Source organism: Paramormyrops kingsleyae, chromosome 1 (assembly GCF_048594095.1).
Source record: "Paramormyrops kingsleyae isolate MSU_618 chromosome 1, PKINGS_0.4, whole genome shotgun sequence".
NCBI classification, from domain to species: domain Eukaryota; kingdom Metazoa; phylum Chordata; class Actinopteri; order Osteoglossiformes; family Mormyridae; genus Paramormyrops; species Paramormyrops kingsleyae.
In genome coordinates this window covers 40,010,884-40,029,192 of record NC_132797.1, presented here as the reverse complement: position 1 = coordinate 40,029,192, position 18,309 = coordinate 40,010,884, and positions in this window count along the sequence as shown.

Sequence of the window (18,309 nt, the reverse complement as noted above, 5' to 3'; positions counted from 1 at the left end):
GGAATCCCCATGCTTACCAGCTGTTTCCTGTTATATGCAATTAGTCTTGTGTATTTCCGCCTTTTCAGTATGTTTCCCTAGGTCTGACATTGAAGTCTGATTGTGTAGTGCTGCTTGTTCTTTACTTATTCCAAGTCCCTGCTCCGTGTCCCCATTAAATTCCATATTACCCGATCCTTCGTGTTTCTCTCCTGCTTCAAAATGGTGAATATATTGTAATATAATGTCAATTCTTTTACAAAAAATTTTGCATTTGTGGGTTATAAATTGGTTGTAAATTTCATATTCCAATACTGCGCGTGCAGTACTGTATTGTACATGCTCTTAACTGGGGCCACTAAAATCTGAGACCGTTGTGTATTTTGTTTTTTTTTTTAAAGAAAAGACAGAAAAGGTGGAAAAGGTGCCTTTTTAGTAACATTATAGATCCATAAAAGACATTTAGCACTTTAACACTTCTGCTGTACTTCTCTGCTCTGATGTGTCACTGAATACTTTTAGCGTCTCTTTTATTTTAATTCTCACAGCTCCAGGAGATTAAAGATGTCATTTCTCAGAGCATTTTTTACATTTTCCCCATAGTACCTGAAAATAATTCTTATGATTCTGAAACCTGAGAAGAATATGAATAACTTGAATGTAGATAAAATACTAACAGTATTACCTTGGCCTGGAAATGTAGTATATAAAAAAAATCAAAGTGTGCGTTCTTTACATTTTTGTTAAAAATGCTACCCACCTTTGAATTTCATGTCTGAAAGCCACAATGAATCTTCTGACCAGCAGCCTGGACTTCTCTTCCTGGCAGTAGTTAGATCTTGGGATTTATTGGGAGCCAGTCAGGGTCCTGGAGACGTTCATTTTAAAGCCAGTGTGTGATTCGACATGCAGACATTGCCTCATGACTCAAGGATGCGTTTGTGTTTCCCTCCCTCTGCTCTGTTTTTCTCCCATCGCTTCCCCAGGAGGTTCCTAACACATCCTCACAAATTTGTGTGGCCACCAGTCTCCAGGAAATGGAGGCGTCCGGCGAAGGAACAGATGTGGTGTTGACCCACACACTTCTCTATGGAAGAAATCAGGGGCGGTCCTGCCATCATGTTTGGAGTTTTCAATTTGAAGCACCAAAATTGATTGGAATCTAAAGGTGGAATTCTACAAAAAGGAGGTTTTAGGGCCTATTATATTCTGTATTTTTATATATAATGAATTTATGCAAATGTATGCTCTATAATGTTTAACTGGCTAAACATTGGCTATGTTAGTAGATCTTAATGGATATGTATGTTTGGGGAGAACTTAATTAATAACTCAGAGTTGTTAAAATCTTATCTAGCTCTGATTTAAAGGAACCCAGGGTTTTAGCTTCCGCTACACTAGCAGGAAGACTATTCCATACTCTAACTACACGCTGTGTAAAGAAGTGCTTCCTCAAATTTGTTTTAAAATGTTCTCCCGCTAATTTCCACTTATGGCCACGAGTTCTAGTATTTAGACTAATATTGAAATAGTCATTTGGCTGAACAGCATCCAGACCCGTTAGAATCTTATAGACCTGAATCATATCCCACCTTAGTCTCCTTTGCTCAAGGCTAAACAGATTCAGTTCCGCTAACCTCTCCTCATAAGACATTCCTCTAAGGCCAGGAATCATTCTCGTAGCTCTTCGTTGCACCTTTTCTAAGGCAGCAATGTCCTTCTTGAGGTATGGTGACCAAACCTGCACACAGTATTCTAGGTGGGGTCTTACCAAGGAATTATATAAGTGTAACATCACCTCCCTTGACTTAAACTCCACACACCTAGAGATATAACCCAACATTCTATTGGCCTTTTTTATTGCTTCCCCACACTGGCGAGAGTGGGACATGGAAGCATCAACATACACGCCGAGATCTTTCTCGTAATCAGCTACCTTTATTTCAGTGGAACCCTTAAAATAACTGTACTTTACATTTCTGCTACCTGCATGGATTACCTTACATTTATCTGTGTTAAATTTCATCTGCCAAGTATCAGCCCAGTCACTAATTAAATCCAGATCCCGTTGTAGCCTCTCTGCTGCTAGATCAGTATCTGCTACAGGTACACCACCTACCTTGGTGTCGTCTGCAAATTTAACCAGTTTACTGTATGTATTGGTGTCAATATCATTAATGTATATTAGGAACAATAGTGGTCCTAAAATTGAACCCTGCAGTAATTGATTAGCAATCCAGATAAACCAACATAGCCACTTTCCCCCCAGAGGTGTCCTTCAGCAGGTCTGGATATTTTGGAGATCTGAACAATTGATCAGGCAACTGTCTCATCAATAGGTGACATGATACTATGTTGTGGGCTGAGTTCACCTGGTATTTTATATCCACAGAAAACAGTGACATATTCCCCACTGCTGACTTTGGATGTGCCTGAAGACCTTCTGAGACCCCAGTACCTTTGGTGAGAAGAACGCTATAGAGTGACATGTGAGATGGAGAGGGTGGGAATCAATTTGGTTAGAAGGCCAGCCGCCTGCGTCAGCTGTGTGGGAATGTTTAGCTGGTTTACATTAATGGAAACAATGCATGGAACCTATTGGCAGCGATCCTACAGTCGTCATTCCATATTCTTAGTGCTGTTAGTATTTCGGTGGATATGTTTAATTTTCATCAATCATAACCTCACTGGCAACATTTTACTGTTCCATCCATCCTCTTTTTGTCAGCCACATGTCGCGTGTTGATGAAATATGGACCTTTACTCCATCATGCAGGCAGATGTCCACCATAGGGGTGCCATTGCAGGAGATGTGAATGCACTGTTAGCATCTCCAGTGTTCCCAGGCTTCACAATCAAATCTCAGGCTCTGCTCGCTCCTCTTTATCCTCATTTCTAACGATATAACACAGAATTAATCCTGACCTTAAAAGTGACATATTCCGTGATAAATTTATTTAGCTCATTCCACATGATTTAGTGCTGAAGAGCATTTGGCGCAAGATATGGTGCTAATAGGTAACAGTTATGTAGTTTTAAAGTACGTGACGTTGGCAGCCCTGTACCTGTGGGAGGACTAAAGTGAAGCACACTGGGTTTAACTGGCGTCTGCCTTAAATCATCGTCGGCAGAGTCCCATGGCACAGAGGAAGCCCATCAGCTGAACGGCGGCCAGAAGAGGAGAGATGGTGACAAACTAAATGAGCTCAGAAACTGTCCCCAAAAATAAATATCACCACTGGGGACAAGCTGTACTTCAAATGCCTACTGTGATGCACATCTTAATGCTGTATGAATCCACGTATGAATCCAGTGAGCCTGCAGTGTGCGTCATGAGGGATTACGGGGAAATGTATGGCACTGTCTGGAATCAGCGGATTCTTCGATCAGTTTACTAATAGATTTTCCACGCGTTACGTTAGCAATCTTTGTGGCTGGTTTTAATCTCGGTCTGAAAGATTTTTAAGATTTAAAATCTTTCTTCTAAAGCACCAGTTTTAGTTACTCTTGAAATGAAAAGAAGAGTAGCTCTCTGTGATCCAAGCAGTAGATGTTAGTGACAGTGATGTCATTGTTTTTACAGCTGAGCGTGTAATCGAGTCTCTTGATATTGGCACTGGAAAGACATTGGCTCCTTCTAGACTGATTATAAAGAATGATTGTACTACTTTTTTGTTTATTTGTGTGAATAGTTTTTCCATAAACGTAGTCAGCTTCTTCAGCCTCTGTATTGAAAAAAATTAACATTCAAAGTAATAGACCATAAGTACTTGACCAATGTAATTGCTTTGAAATATATCTTTTTCTAGACACACAGTAAGTGAATTTAAAATGCCATTCAGCTTGAATGTATTGCTGGTATTTAGTTGGCTTTTAAGGAGCTCCCTGTTGTGGTTCTGTGGTTGGATTGATGGTTCGTTGCTGCTGTTCCTGAAGCCAGCTGCTCGGACATCAAATTCTGTATCGTGCACTGCTATAGTTAATCAACTGCCAAAGTAAGAGATCTCGCATCGATTGGTCTTGTCTGCCCAGGGCTCTGCTATAAAGCCGCAGTGCTTCTCCTGCTGTTCAGCTGACATGGCACCCGCTAATATGTTCATCCTCTGAAGAAGCTCATAATAAACAGATGAGATTTTTCCTGCATCTCCTGATCTCATGAATGAAAACAGGCCAACCAAACCCCAAAGGACCATAATGAATGCTGATGTCACACTTAACATCACTTCTGCCACTGTCACTCTTGTCTTACTTTCACGGTCTACTCACGCTGATTTTTATTTTATTTTATATATACAAAAAATACTCAAGACCAATGGGAAAAATGTTTCGTTTAGTGCAGTGTTTCTCAAACCAGTCCTTGGGGACCGCCTGACAGTCCATGTTTTTGCAAGTACTGTGAGCTGGGTGGGAGCAAAAATGTGGACTGTCTGGGGGCGAAACACGGGCTTTGTGACTGATCCATCACTGCAAAGTATGGACAGTGTTCAGTCAAACTAAAGATAATTAGTCAGTTAATTATTAACAATGCATTAGCTGGTTTTCAAACATCCTCCAGTGAACCTTCTTCCTGCTCCAACCCTGCTTTGCATTCCCTCTCTCAGTCTCTCCTCTGCAGTTTTCATCCATCTCCAGCTTCTCTCCCGCCACCAACCTTTGAAGCCTCTGCAGTAAATGCGCCTTTTCTGGCATTTCCATCCACTGAATTCTACACAAATTTCTGCCTCCTGCAGCAGCATGAAACCTTAATTGCACTTAATGCGAGTGTGACAGCGAGGTCACCGCCTCTGTGGTGCTAAAGACCACTCTACACCATGCAGGTTCCACAAGCAGATCTGTGGATGTTAAGAACAGGAGCCCCACTGTGCTACGTGTCCAAGCTGCTTACAGAACATCCTCCTGACACTGTTGCAGGAGGTGAGTGTGCAGGTGCTCCACAAGAAAACAGGCAGCAGGTCGACATCGGGGGACAGCTTATCGTATGTGGATTTGTAATGGATTTATAATGTGGTTCTACATTTTTGAAAATAGTTTTAAAGGCATCATTGGGATTGAACTAAAAACGCAAATGATCTCTCAGCAGCAGATACTGTATGGAGTAAACATTCCCAAAATGTTGCAGACATGGCAGAACTGGGTGCTTCATATGACAATTGAAACCTGTTAGGATGTAGATTGTCATCATACTCAGCACCATATGGTTCCCTTTTTAAGATATAAAGAAACTATAAAGAAAAGCTGCTGAACGTAAAAATAGGTCAGTTTTTATTAGGTACTGGAGTTTTGAGGTTAGTGTGGCAACAAAAATGACCTTACTGTCTACAGTATGAGTAGTTGAAGATCAGTAAAGATTCTGGTCCAGGTCTCTCATAACAGGTCTCTACTACCAACGGCTTAACCAAACCAGATACATATACGGTTTCCTAAAACAACTTCAGAGAAATATGCATTTTAAAGCAAATAATTAAAACAAGATGTAGCTTTTCTTTTTTTTTCTTTTTTGGATCGCTGTCCCATTTTCTCATTCCTTTCAGATTAGAATAATATTAGGTGTTTCCTTGGAATGCCATTATTGTCCGCGTTCCAGTTTCTGTATATGACAATAACTTCAAGCTTCCTAAAATCCCTTTTAAACCTGATACTGCTTGCTTTTAAAAATAGTATATCTGTGTCTTTTTGCAATTAATTGTGTTCCACTTTTCCCTTAAACTAGAAAAGGTATTTAACAAAATTTCTCTGTACACATGGTTTTAAATAAGTTTTTATTAATGTATGTGGTTTTATCAGTCAATCGGGCATGAAATATCGTGATGATCTCAGAATCACACATAACAGAAATATAATTTTGTTTAGTATCTATGGGATAAATCCATCCTGTGCCTTGGATTTTTTACAAATTGCTTCACATCCAAGACATTATTTTGATGACAGTTGTGTCTGCAGTTCTGTACGTGTCTGTGGATGTTTTCAACTTGATATTGTGGGTTTCTTCCAGGTGCAATAGCATGCAGATAGGTGAATAGCCATCTCTGAATTGGCCCTAGAATGTGATTCTGTGCCTCCTTTTTTGACCTTAGAATTAAGTTGCCTTTTGCTTGTTTCGTCTTTCGAAAGTTCAAAAAGAACATATCTTAACCTTTATTGTTAATAACTATTCTTGCTTCCAGTTTGTTCGTGGATTGTTGAGAGAAATGTCATACTTAAAATATACTTTTACTATGACTGAAGCCTCCAGAACTCCTGTAATGCAATGCCAGCTAAAATAAATTACATGGTCACAACTCCCAGCTCTAATGAATACTGGAAAATCAACAAACAAATAAAAAAACGTAGCCCCACACCCCAAGGGGCATGTAGAGCGTGTAACATCCAAAGCAAAGCGTAACTGGGTGGTGCAGTCTGCCATGGGGGGGGGGGGGGGGGGGGGTGGGGGGTGGGGGGTGGGGGGGGCTGTTGGTGCAGCTTGCCTAGGCCTCCACATGTGTTGGGCAGTGAAGGGGTGAAACTATTCTAGTCGAATGTGTAATGAGACAGGAAGATACCTGAGGAGCTGGGACCAGGATACATCTGTGAAGGTTAGAGGAAACAGGCAGAGATCTACCTGTACCTGTAGTTTCCTCTACTTTGGCTAATGCAGTTGTTTACCTCCCCCCCCCCCCCCCCTCCCCCCAATCAGCCCCTACTGGGGTGTTCTGCCTGGAAACCCAAAAAAAGCAAAAAAAACCCTGCCTACCCTGCGGCCCACAACACCACTTCTACCTGTGACTTCCTTCCTGCCTGTGAGGTCTTTTCTGCCTGCCCTGCTGCTATCGATTCTGCATTTATACCCAGACATAACAAACTGAAGCGTATAAATCAGGACTTTGTTAATTTAACTTCCTTTGCTGGCCCAAAGAGGATTGGCTCCCCCTTTGAGTCTGGTTCCTCCCAAGGTTTCCTTGCTGCTGTCGCCTCTGGCTTGCTCACTGGAGGTATTGAGCAGGGATAATGTAAAGCAGTTTGAGATAATGTAATGCTGTGAAAATTCACTATACAAATAAAGTTGAATTGAACTGAATCATGGCACAGGACTGCAGATGGTAAGTTGATCCGGAATCAGAAGCAGCTTTATTCACCATGATCCGTGGCCTCCGCTGGCGACATCTTTAACCAAAAGGATCGTACAGCACACACACAGAACAAGGTAGAGGGCATGTCACTTTGTTCAGTGTTCACATTTGCTTAGATGAGCCAGCAGAGTCACTCTCCACCATGATGAATACCAATTTGCAAAAACACTCGTATTTCACATCTGAAAGACTCAGTAAAGGTCATTCAGGATAGAACACCAAATAATCTCAGTTTATACATGCAGACTAATAAAATGTTCCTTTTATTACTATATTCAAGTGTAGCTAATCTTCATTACATGTTTGGTATAGAGAGAGATGTACCATCCTAGCTGTTTGTGCTGCATAACTCCATGAGGAAGTCATTCGGGGACAGGCATCCGGACTGCTTTCAAAGTGAGACCTCTTTTGAGGACACATATCAATGTGATGATCGAAAGGCCACTTATGTGGAACCTTCATGGGTCAACAGCATAAAACTGCAACATCCATGTGAATCTCTTAAGCACCTCTGCACCTCCCAATCCCTTGGACAGTGTAATGGGGAATACCTCCCGTCCCTGAGGTAGTAATATCACACAAAACTACTAGCCTTTTCAGATTTAATGCAGGGTTATCTCACATAGAGGGCGACGCTGATTTACACCAAAGGTTGCTAGAACGAATACAGTTAGTGCCCACAGTACAATAAAGAATTCCTACAATGTTACCATAAGGCAGTTGGCCGCTTGATTAGTTATTTTCATGTGTTTGCATAGTAACACTCTTCCGGATGGACACTGACAGCAGAAGTTTCATCTTCATCTGCTCAGTGAAAGATGTGTGCAGCTGTCCATGGTGGGTTCTTTACAGAACTCGCTCCCCAGCATGAAGTAATCACAGCTGCAGGCCAGTAATATAAGACAAAGGAAACGCTGAGGCTGACCCAGAAACCTGGAAGGCACTGTGTACAGTGAGCACTGCACTCAGGAGCCCCAGAGGGGAGGGGTGCATTAGCATTAATGTTTAACCTTTATGTAAGCAGTCAGTCTGTTGGCATCTCTGTCCTTCTAACACCTCAGTAACACCTACCTGGAAAAAAATGTTTAGAAAGATTTTCATCAGTTTAAGAATTTTTGTTGTCGTTCTGACTTTGCATATTCTTTGTTTCTGACATTGCTTATGAACGCCTGGTTTTAATTTCATTTTGCCATTTCTTTGATCTGCTATAATGTTTAATTCAATAAGCATTCAAGTAAACCACTGACTGATTATTTCCTATTAATTTGGCATTATGGCTTACTTTAGTGTGGAATGGCTTCAATAAGTCTGAAAAATCCCTTTACCAGCTTAAAAGTGTCTGGTCTCTTAAATAAAGACATTTTATATATATATGTATTTATATAGTTAAATGATCTGTTTCTGGGTGCTTACAGGAACTTTCAAGATGTGTGTTTTTCATCCTTTAATCATGTCTAAAACCAAAATGAAAAATTGCATCTCCTTATTTATGGATTCATAGGGGCACTTTGCCCAGATGTCCACGTTCAGTGCATTAATTTGGGCTTAAGGCTTCACTATAGCAATACAGGTATTTTGCAATGCTGGCAAACCGTGGAGGTAAAATATATTGCACATAAACCACCAGTCTGCTCAAATCCGGAAGAATGCACAAATGATACCTGTAACTAAATCAATTTTCAAGTCTCCTTGTATCACCCCTAGAGTATTAAGCTGCTCACACCAGTGGACTGAAGTGGAACTTCTGCTGGAAGTTCTCTAAGCACACCACTCAAAAGGAGTTAATTTGGTGGACTTTTACTGCAAATCTGGCATGTATTAATATCATTTATACTCTGAGCTGACAGAAGTTTGAGCTATAGAAGCATGGGTATGTTATTCATAACCTTGTACCGTTTTAACATCAGGTGAATTATTCTTGAGACCAAAAATGCTGGGATGTAACCTACCAAATCTCATGATACGACATGCTTAAAACATGCAAAGTTAAACACGCATTGTTTATATTGCATGTACTATAGCACATATGGCGGCCACACAAGGTGCTGAACCCTTCTGCATCCTGGAAATTTCTCAGCAACACATCTTTGTAGACCTAGGCAAGTCTGTTAAAAACACATTTGATTTAATTTTTAGGATATATGGAAAGGAGAAATATATTTTTAGCTTATAGTTTGAATGGTTTTAGTGCATTACGTGTTTAGGACTTGGCAGCAGTTATTACTGGAAGTTTTTAGATTGCACCAGCTGTGCACATCTGGACTGTGTAATATTGACCTTGTCTTCCTGGGAAAAAAAAATAAGAAATGATGTCAGCTTTCAGCACTATGGTTTGAGTTGTTTGATTACCCACCATAGTTCAGGACACTTCACCATTTCTCTTTTCACATCTCTGCTCCTGCTTAAAACGCATGACTGTGGTCATCATCTTGCCAAAGGTCAGTTTGCATCCCGGGAATTTGTGTCTATAGATTACATTGATGTTCACGCTTGGGGAACTTTTGAGTCAGTGCAAAATAAAAACATCCCCCTGACTCAGCTCTACTTCCAATCAATGTTCAATGATCCCACTGGTGTTGACTGGGTGCCATGTTGGAATGGCTCCAAAAGTAACACTTATCGCCAGAACTCTCTGTCATTTTTATACTTAATCAAATGGTGAACCTGTAAAGTGGGGGGGGGGAGTCAGGACAATTCCATGGTCCCTGAGTGACAGGGGTCCTAAAGTTTTTTAAATGTAATTGGACTGGGTTGAGGGCTAAAGCAAGACTCTAGTGGCACCACTGCCTTCACATCTTTCTCATAAATGCATGTTTTCATGTACAGAAATGTTACTGAGTTGAGACTGACATGAGTATTAATGACAGCGGCTTTCAAAGGGAGCCCTCTTCTGAAGACACATGTCAGTGTGATAATTGAGAGGCCGCTTATGTGAAGCCTTCAAGGGTCAACGGCATGAAACTGCAACATCCATGTGAAGCTCTTAAGCACCTCTGCGCCTCCCAGTGCCTTGGACAGTGTAATGGGGAATACCTCCCGTCCCTGAGGTAGTAATATCACACAAAACTACTAGCCTTTTCAGATTTAATGCAGGGTTATCTCACATAGAGGGCGACGTTGATTCACATGATGAATAGTTATTAAAAATAAAGGGTAGGATATGTTCAGATCGGACTTTCGAAAGGCAAAACAAACAAAAGGCAGATTGGATCAAAGGTCAAACTAGCATGCACACAATCATTGCTATGGGCAATTCAGAGATGCATATTCACTTACTGATAACTTCAAAATTAAGTTGACATCATGACAAGCCTTGGTAATGCGTCCTTTCCAAAACTCATGGCTATCGAGTTGTTTGCATCTTCACAAGAGCTGTCCCATCCCTGTGTGCTGAAACGGATGTCGGGTTAACAAAGAGCCATCAGTAGGACAAACTGTATTACATATTACATATTTTATTACCTTTACACACTGCAAAAACTGAAATTTAAGAAAGTAAAAAAAGCTTATTTCTAGAAAATGTGTCTTGTTTTTTGCCATTAAAGATAAATAGTCTTATAAAATACATTGTGCAGTAGACTATAAATCTTAATTTAAGAAAATTGATCTTCGTCTGGCTAGGCAAGTAAATGTGAACTTACTTTAAGCAAGATTTTACTAGAAACATGTGACAGCTATAAAACCCAAATATTGGTGCATGTTCAATTAGATTGTTGTGCTATTTTTAAGACTAATATATCACTAAAATTTCTTATTTCAAGAATCTTAAAAAAAGATTATTTCAGATTTTTTTGTGTTTGTGTGTGCAGGGGGAAGGTGAGGGGAGTGTTTTATTTTGAGAGTTTTAGTCTCATTTGAGGTTTTTGTGTGATCTTAAAAAAATATCTAAATAGGCTGGATTTAAGGTTAAATATTCTAGTTTCAATGCATTTTTTCCTAGAATTATTGTTATTCAGTGCTTCTAAAAAGAGAAAACTGCTTAACATTAACATCCAAGGAGACCTATTGATCTTCTCTAATTCTGGGGTGGCACACTTCAGGTGACCGATATGTATCTACAGGCAGCACATTCATGGGCAGTTTAGTCTGGGCTGCGACAGACTGAATATAAATCTCAATGCCCAGCTGTAGTGCAATGAAAGGTTGAGCATCCCTTCCATAGAGGACACTGAAGTACAGGGATGAATGTAAGGGCTTTGTCTCCTTTTCAGATGGATGGGGTACATCATACTGCAGCTTCATAAACGGCATCATGACAATATGTGATTTTTATTGGCAGATAATATTTTGAACCAGGAAATCAGTGAAGAACGCCCACAAACAGGAGTGAACACTGTACGGTTAGTTTAAAGATATTGTTCCTTTGAATATTTACTGCATCGCCTCAGACTTAAACATTTTGTTATATTATTACCGTACTTCAAAAGCACCAACTTAGACTGAAGCTGCATATTTGCAAGAAGATAAATCCGAAGTTTTAATAAAATGCAGATAAAAAATATCGGCATTTATTAGGATTTTAAATGTGGCATCTTTAAAGACATAGCCAAAATCTGGGGTTAAAAACATGCTCATACTGTATGCAACCAATAAAATAGATGCACATGAGCCCCTTGTGTGATTTTCCTGAGAGCTCTGCCCCTTCACAGGCTGGTGGGGGCCAGCTTCAAGCTGTGTACAGTGTGATGACCCGTGGCTGGGAAATATTACACTGGGAGCCTGGATTAGTGTCTTTATTACAGGGAGGCAGGTTAAGGCAGAGCAAGCTCACAGCTCATTTTTACATAAATCCTTCTTAAAGTCAGAGTATTTATATGGCATAATTGGATATGTTTACTTAGCACACCTAAAAATCCACTATAAATATAAAAATACCAGAATCACAAATTAATAGTTTTGTTTACATTGGGCATTTTGGGTAACTGAGAAAAAAGTAGTATAATTACCTCTGAAAAAATCTCCTTTTAGCTACGTGCAGGAATTGGGTACCTTTAAAATAGGTGGTAATACACTGTATCTTTTTGTTGAGCATTAAAAAACCATCAAGACGTTTATGTAATTATTACCATAAAGACTCAAATCCCAGGAAGGTCTTGCATTTATACCCCTGAGAAAAAATGCATTTTCTAATTGAATTCAGCTGTACTTCATATGTTGTATCACAGGGGTCTCAAGCTCCAGTCCTGGAGGGCCGGAGCCCTGTGTAGCTTAGATCTTTCCTATTCCATCACAAATGATTCAGTTCAAGAGCTGTGTGGTAATTAGTAGGGGTGTAACAATACATCGATTTGTATCGATATATCGATTCAACGGCAAACGATCCGATGCATCGGTGTGACCGCATAAATATCGATACATGCGTTTGTATTTTCTGGCCTGTTCCAGTATTGTTTTCATGATCCACTCCGACATATACATGGTCTACACCAGGGGTGCCCAATACGTCGATCGCGATCTACTGGTCGATCGCAAAGGTAGTGTGGGTAGATCGTATGGCATAAAAAATAGAGGATGGATGACGCGTTCAACCGCGCCAGCTGCTGCAAGCTACCGAGTCGCCTAGTTAGCTTCCAATTTATTTCTACTAAACTTAAGAAAGGGTATAAAAATGAATGGGGGAGCTGGACCAAGTAAGAAGCCTCTAGCACACGAGAGGGTCATACGAGCAGGTCATGACAGTTATGGACATATTTTTTGTTACACTTTTGTATTTGTCTGGAGAAGACTTGATTCAAAATAAAAATTATTCACCATGTTAATCTACATCCATCCAAAGTTTTTATTTTTTACCTTATTGCACTTTATTTTGCTTGATTTATGGGACATACTTGACTACACTAGATTTTGTTTACAGTTCTCGATAAAATATGATAAAATGCTAATTATATTTGCCTTTTTTAATCCATTGAAATGTAAAGGATTGTGTGAAATTTCATCATTTCGACTACTATCCCCGGTATCGAACTGAATCGTATCGTATCACATCGTATCGTATCGTAGGAATTTCTGAGGTATCAAAAAAAATCGAAACGTTGGCTTAAGGAATGGATACTGTATCGTATCGTGAGGAAAGCTGTGACTTACAACCCTAGTAATTAGCACAAGGGGTTGGATCAGCTGTGTTAAATGAGGGTAAACCAAAAACTGTGCAGGGATCCGGCCCCCCAGGACTGGAGTTTGAGACCTGTTCTATCAGGATCGGTCCCTGCCTTGTCCTGTCCTGTGTGTTGTTTCCTCATATGGCCAGCAGGTGTTGCTGGCCAACCCATTCTTTCCCTGTGTTTCCCTTGGTCTAGTTCCTTTTAGTCCCTATTGTTTGCTTCTGCTGCCCAGGCTGCTGTGTGGCTGAACCGTGAGAATCACGCTCCCCATCTGCTGTGTGCTGTAAGCTGACCAGAGAGCATTTTTAATAATGCAGGATATTTTGAGTTTTGTGAGCCTCCTTGTTAATGATGTTATCCTTTATTTGTGTTTTACTGTATTGGTTCTGGTTTCTGTGCTTTTGTTCTTTGTTATTCCTGTTGATATTTACTTTGGTAGTTATCTTGTTCTACCTTTTTTCCCAGTATCTCCTCTGTAACTATAGTTCCTGGTGTTTGGTTGATTGTTGACAAACCCACACCTTAACTTTATTACTTCTGTGTGTGTGTGTGTGCATGTGTGAGCGGGTTTACCTTTCCTTATGGGGACACAATGTCCCCATAACGTGATAAATATCGTTTTTTTTCCCCTTATGGGGACTGGTTTCCTGGTCCCCATAAGGGAAAACTCTGTTTTATAAAAATCGGTGACTGCTATGAAAAAACTAAAAATGCCAAAACTCTTGTATTTTGTTAGGTTACTTATGGTTATGGTTAGGGCAGGGTGGGGGTTAAGGTTGTCATAGTTAGCGTTAGCATTTTTCCCATTGAAATGAATGAGCGGTCCCCATAAGGATATGTTTACCCTACATGTGCGTGTATGTGTGTGTGTGTGTGTGCGTGTGTGTGCGCTCGTGTGTGTGTGTGTGTGTGTGTGTGTGTGTGTATGCCCTTGCCCGGTTTCTCTGTTGCTCATCTGTTGCTCTTTCTTTCTGCTTCTGTGTAGTTCTTTTATAAAATATAGTCCCCATTGATGCAAAACCGGACCATGGACCATCACCCTTTATTTATGACTTATTCACTCATTAATTTTCAGTGTTGGTGTCCTATGCAGGGCTGCGGGGGTCTGCAGCCTATTCCAGAAGTTATGGGTGCAAGGTGGGGAATAATCCATCACAAGGCACACACACATACCATTCATGCACACTCAATTATGTTAATACAGGAAACAAAAAACAATATATGAATTTAATTGTATATGTACACTACCAGTCAAAAGTTTTTGCACGCAATGAGATTTTCTACATTTCCATGTTACTCACTTAACATTTACTAAAAATACACTCAATATCCTTTGCCAACAAATAAATTTACAGTATGTTCACCATTTGAGTACCTTTATTAGCAAGAAAATGTCATATCGTTGATTCATCAAAGTAACCTTCTCTAGCTGTTACAACAGCAGAGAAAATACAAGGCATTCTTTCAACAAGGGACATTATGTTCTGCTCTGTTTCATGGGATAAATCTGGTAACTAGTGCATTTAAAGTTAATGGACAGCCTTGAATTTTACTATGGCATCACCACACAACCAGTTAATAGGATGTCAGACATGCACTGTTACATACTCTTTCCATGTTATAAAGGAAACTTGTTTTATTTCACTTATATTTTCACTTATGTTTATATTTTCATCAACTTGTCCTTAACAAGAATAAAAAATCTGCAGTTTATGAAATAAATGGAAAAGTGGTAAAAACCTGTGGTGTGCAAAAAACTTTTGACTGGTCGTGTTTTTAAATATTAATCAGAGGATAAATAAAAATCCAGTGACCTTGTTATTGAACTTTGTTTTAGTGTATAATTGTATTTCTTATATTTGGATCATTTGTTTGTCTTTTTTTTAATTACTTTCTGGTGATTCTTCCCAATTTTATGGCTAATTTATGAATCTACAAGTAAAAGATATTACTTTTTTTTCTATATCACGTTTCTTTCTGCTGCTATAGCCCGTCTGGGTTGCAGGGTAGCAGGTCTTTCTAATTTCTAGGAATAACATTTACTTTTCCCACAAACAGTCAAAAAACATATCGAGCTGTTCATCTCTTGCAGTTAGTTGCCATGTTATGTTTGCTCATTGGTCTTGCGACTTTGTTTACGCACAGATTTACGTGGGATTTAATGGAATATCTGCTAGGGGCAGATTTTCAAAGACTTCTGAGCAGGATCTTGTAATTCCGTAAACCATGACAGCCTGTCAAATAAAGACAAGCCTGATTCACCATGATAGCTTCATTCTGACAGAACTGTTGATCACAGGTAACCGCAGGAGGAAACACACCACAGTCTCAGATAAGAAATGTCAACAACTGGATGCATTATTTTATACTGAAATGCATTTGTATAATTAAAATTAAATTTTTGCCAGAGGCTTAATGTGTGTAACTTCAAAAATCAATGGGACAATTATTATTTTATCTTTCTTTATTAGGTCCATCTTCCATCTATTTAATTCAAGCAGGCCACTCTCTGTCTCCTAAAATTTAATTAAACCCATGGCAGACAGCAGACTAAAAAGGCCAACCAGCCCCGTTTTCAGTGACCTGGTTAATGCTGCTTTAACTGAGCAAATGTATCTGCAGATGTTCCTGCTTTTGTCTCATTTTCCCAGTTCTTCTCTACTTCTGTTTTATGCAGTGCCCAGAGTGAAATTGCATCGTTTAACTCTTCATGTGGACCTTAGGATAACAAGTGAGGACAGAAGAACACTGCAGCCACCCAAAAAAATCAATAAATAAAATCACTTAACAACCGAAATGGGGATGGCACAGTGATGCAGTGATTAGCACTGTTGCCTCACACCTCTGGACCAGGGTTTGAGTCTCTGCCATACCTCCACGTGTGTGGAGTTTGCTTGTTCTCCTCATGTCATTGTGGGTTTTTTTTTGGGTACTCCGCTTTCCCCTCACTTTCCAAAAACATGTTGAAGCTGATTGGAATTGCCAAATTGCCCATACTGTAGGTGTGTATGTGTGAGTGAATGGTGTGTGAGTGTGCCCTGCAATGGGTTGGTGCCCCATCCTGGGTTGTTCCCTGCCTTGCTCTGTAGCCTTGGGGACAGGCTCTGGACCCCCCGCAAACCCAGAATAGGATAAGCGGTTACAGAAAATGGATGGATGGAACAACCCAAATGAAACACACATATGATGGCCAGCAGCTGCTCAGAGGCCAGCTGTTTCCCTAAGTGCATTTTTCACAGTCTTGCTGATTGATTTCATTAAGTCTGACTCATTTTTCCCAAAAAGTCAGCCCCAGCCACATTGAGAAAGAATGATGTGCTCTGAAGGTCACCTACGTTATTCTGAATAAACTAGTCAGCTAACTGTATAAAATGTAAACGTTACAACACCTAGATCTATAAGAAGTACGTGATATTATGGGGAAAGTGGGAAATTCAAAAAGTCTAACGATAAACTGTGGTCAGCACTGGGGCTCAGCCTTTAACACTGGGGACTGTAAGTACGAATCAAGCCCAGCTCTTCGCTCACAGGGCCTCCTGTACCTGTACATTTTCTTGTCTGAGTCCAGGGCTTATACTGTTCCAAGGGGTGTAGCTGGTCTGAGGAGTCCATGTATTAAAAACTGGATGACATCAACTTTTACATATTTCAGACTAAAACAAATTAATTAAATCTGTAAGGATTACCGGATTAGAAGGGCTTAAGCAGACTTTTCTCTGGTGTTCATGTTAATACTTAAAACATCTATAAATATGTAACTAAACATAAATGTAAGTATGTTAAATTGAAAAGAAAAGGCTTGGACTTTCTGTGATATTTCCATGCAGTCTGCCATTTTAAGGTATGCCCTTGTTAAGAATTTTACAGGAGTTTTCTCGGGGATTTTGCACCCCTTTACTATATTCCCAGACAGACTGACTGGCTTCACAGGAAGTGCTGCATGCTGTGCTTAGGAACGTTAGGAAGATTACGAAGTTTATTCCCTCCTTCAAAAAATAAATCTAAATTGATTCAGTAGCATTATGGGGCAGCAGGACAGCTTGGTGGGTCACACTGCAACCTCAAACCCGCAGGACAACTATTCCTTAACACCAATTGCATGTAACACTCTATAATGATGATTGAACACGTAATGTTTTCCAAGTTCTATATGTTTATGTTTAATTGGGACCAGAGTTCATAATGCAAGGAAAGACTGTTCTGATATGATGATGAGCATGGAATTCATTATTTTGATTATATTGCAATACATTTTTACATGTGGAATAAATACACTCTAATGAGTGTTTTTGTAATATACACAGAAAGACACATGTGATTAAAAAGCTAAGACAAAAGATATAGCTAACCCAAGTACAATGCTTTTCATCATTTTAAAGAGCTTTTAGTATTAGGGAAATACTTCAGTATTAATACATCAATATCATATTTCACTGGACAGTGAATTATGTCATTTAAAATAAAGAAAAATCTTTATTACTTTATTATTTATCGTGGATACACAAATTCAGACAAAACTACCAACAGCTTATCATACTGTTTTTCAAAAACAGGAAAACACAAGTTTGTTATTAATTACATAATTCGATTGGCATTATGATACACATATTTTAGTGGGAGACTTCCAAAGCTCACGTATTGTTATTTGCGTAAATGGAATGAAAACAATAAAAGGAAATAACTTTATAGCTTTGATGGGTAACCAGATTTTTGAATTCCTTGCTTTTAGAAATCAATGTGTTGTTAATCGGTCCAGGCTCTGATCTGGCCCTTCGTTATTGAATCCAGTGATCTCGTCCTGTGAGCTCTATGCTCTCATTCAGACGCAGCTCCCCATTTCCATAGCGAGGTCATGCAGCAAGGCTGCCATTGCTAATGCTAACATTACAGTCATGAAGGAGCTTCCCAGCCACTCCCCTTTTCTGAATTATTTCCAGTATGGTCTTGTGGAGCAAACCCCGCAGGGTGCTCCTCCTCTGAGTGCGAATCCAGCAGGGAGGGCAGCTTGTGGTCTGTTTTGTGCTGTTTATGACGATATGTCAGTTAGGTACAGATATAGCGTGATAAACTTTCGTTGTTGATGTATATACACCCACTGGCCACTTTATTAGGTACACCTGTTC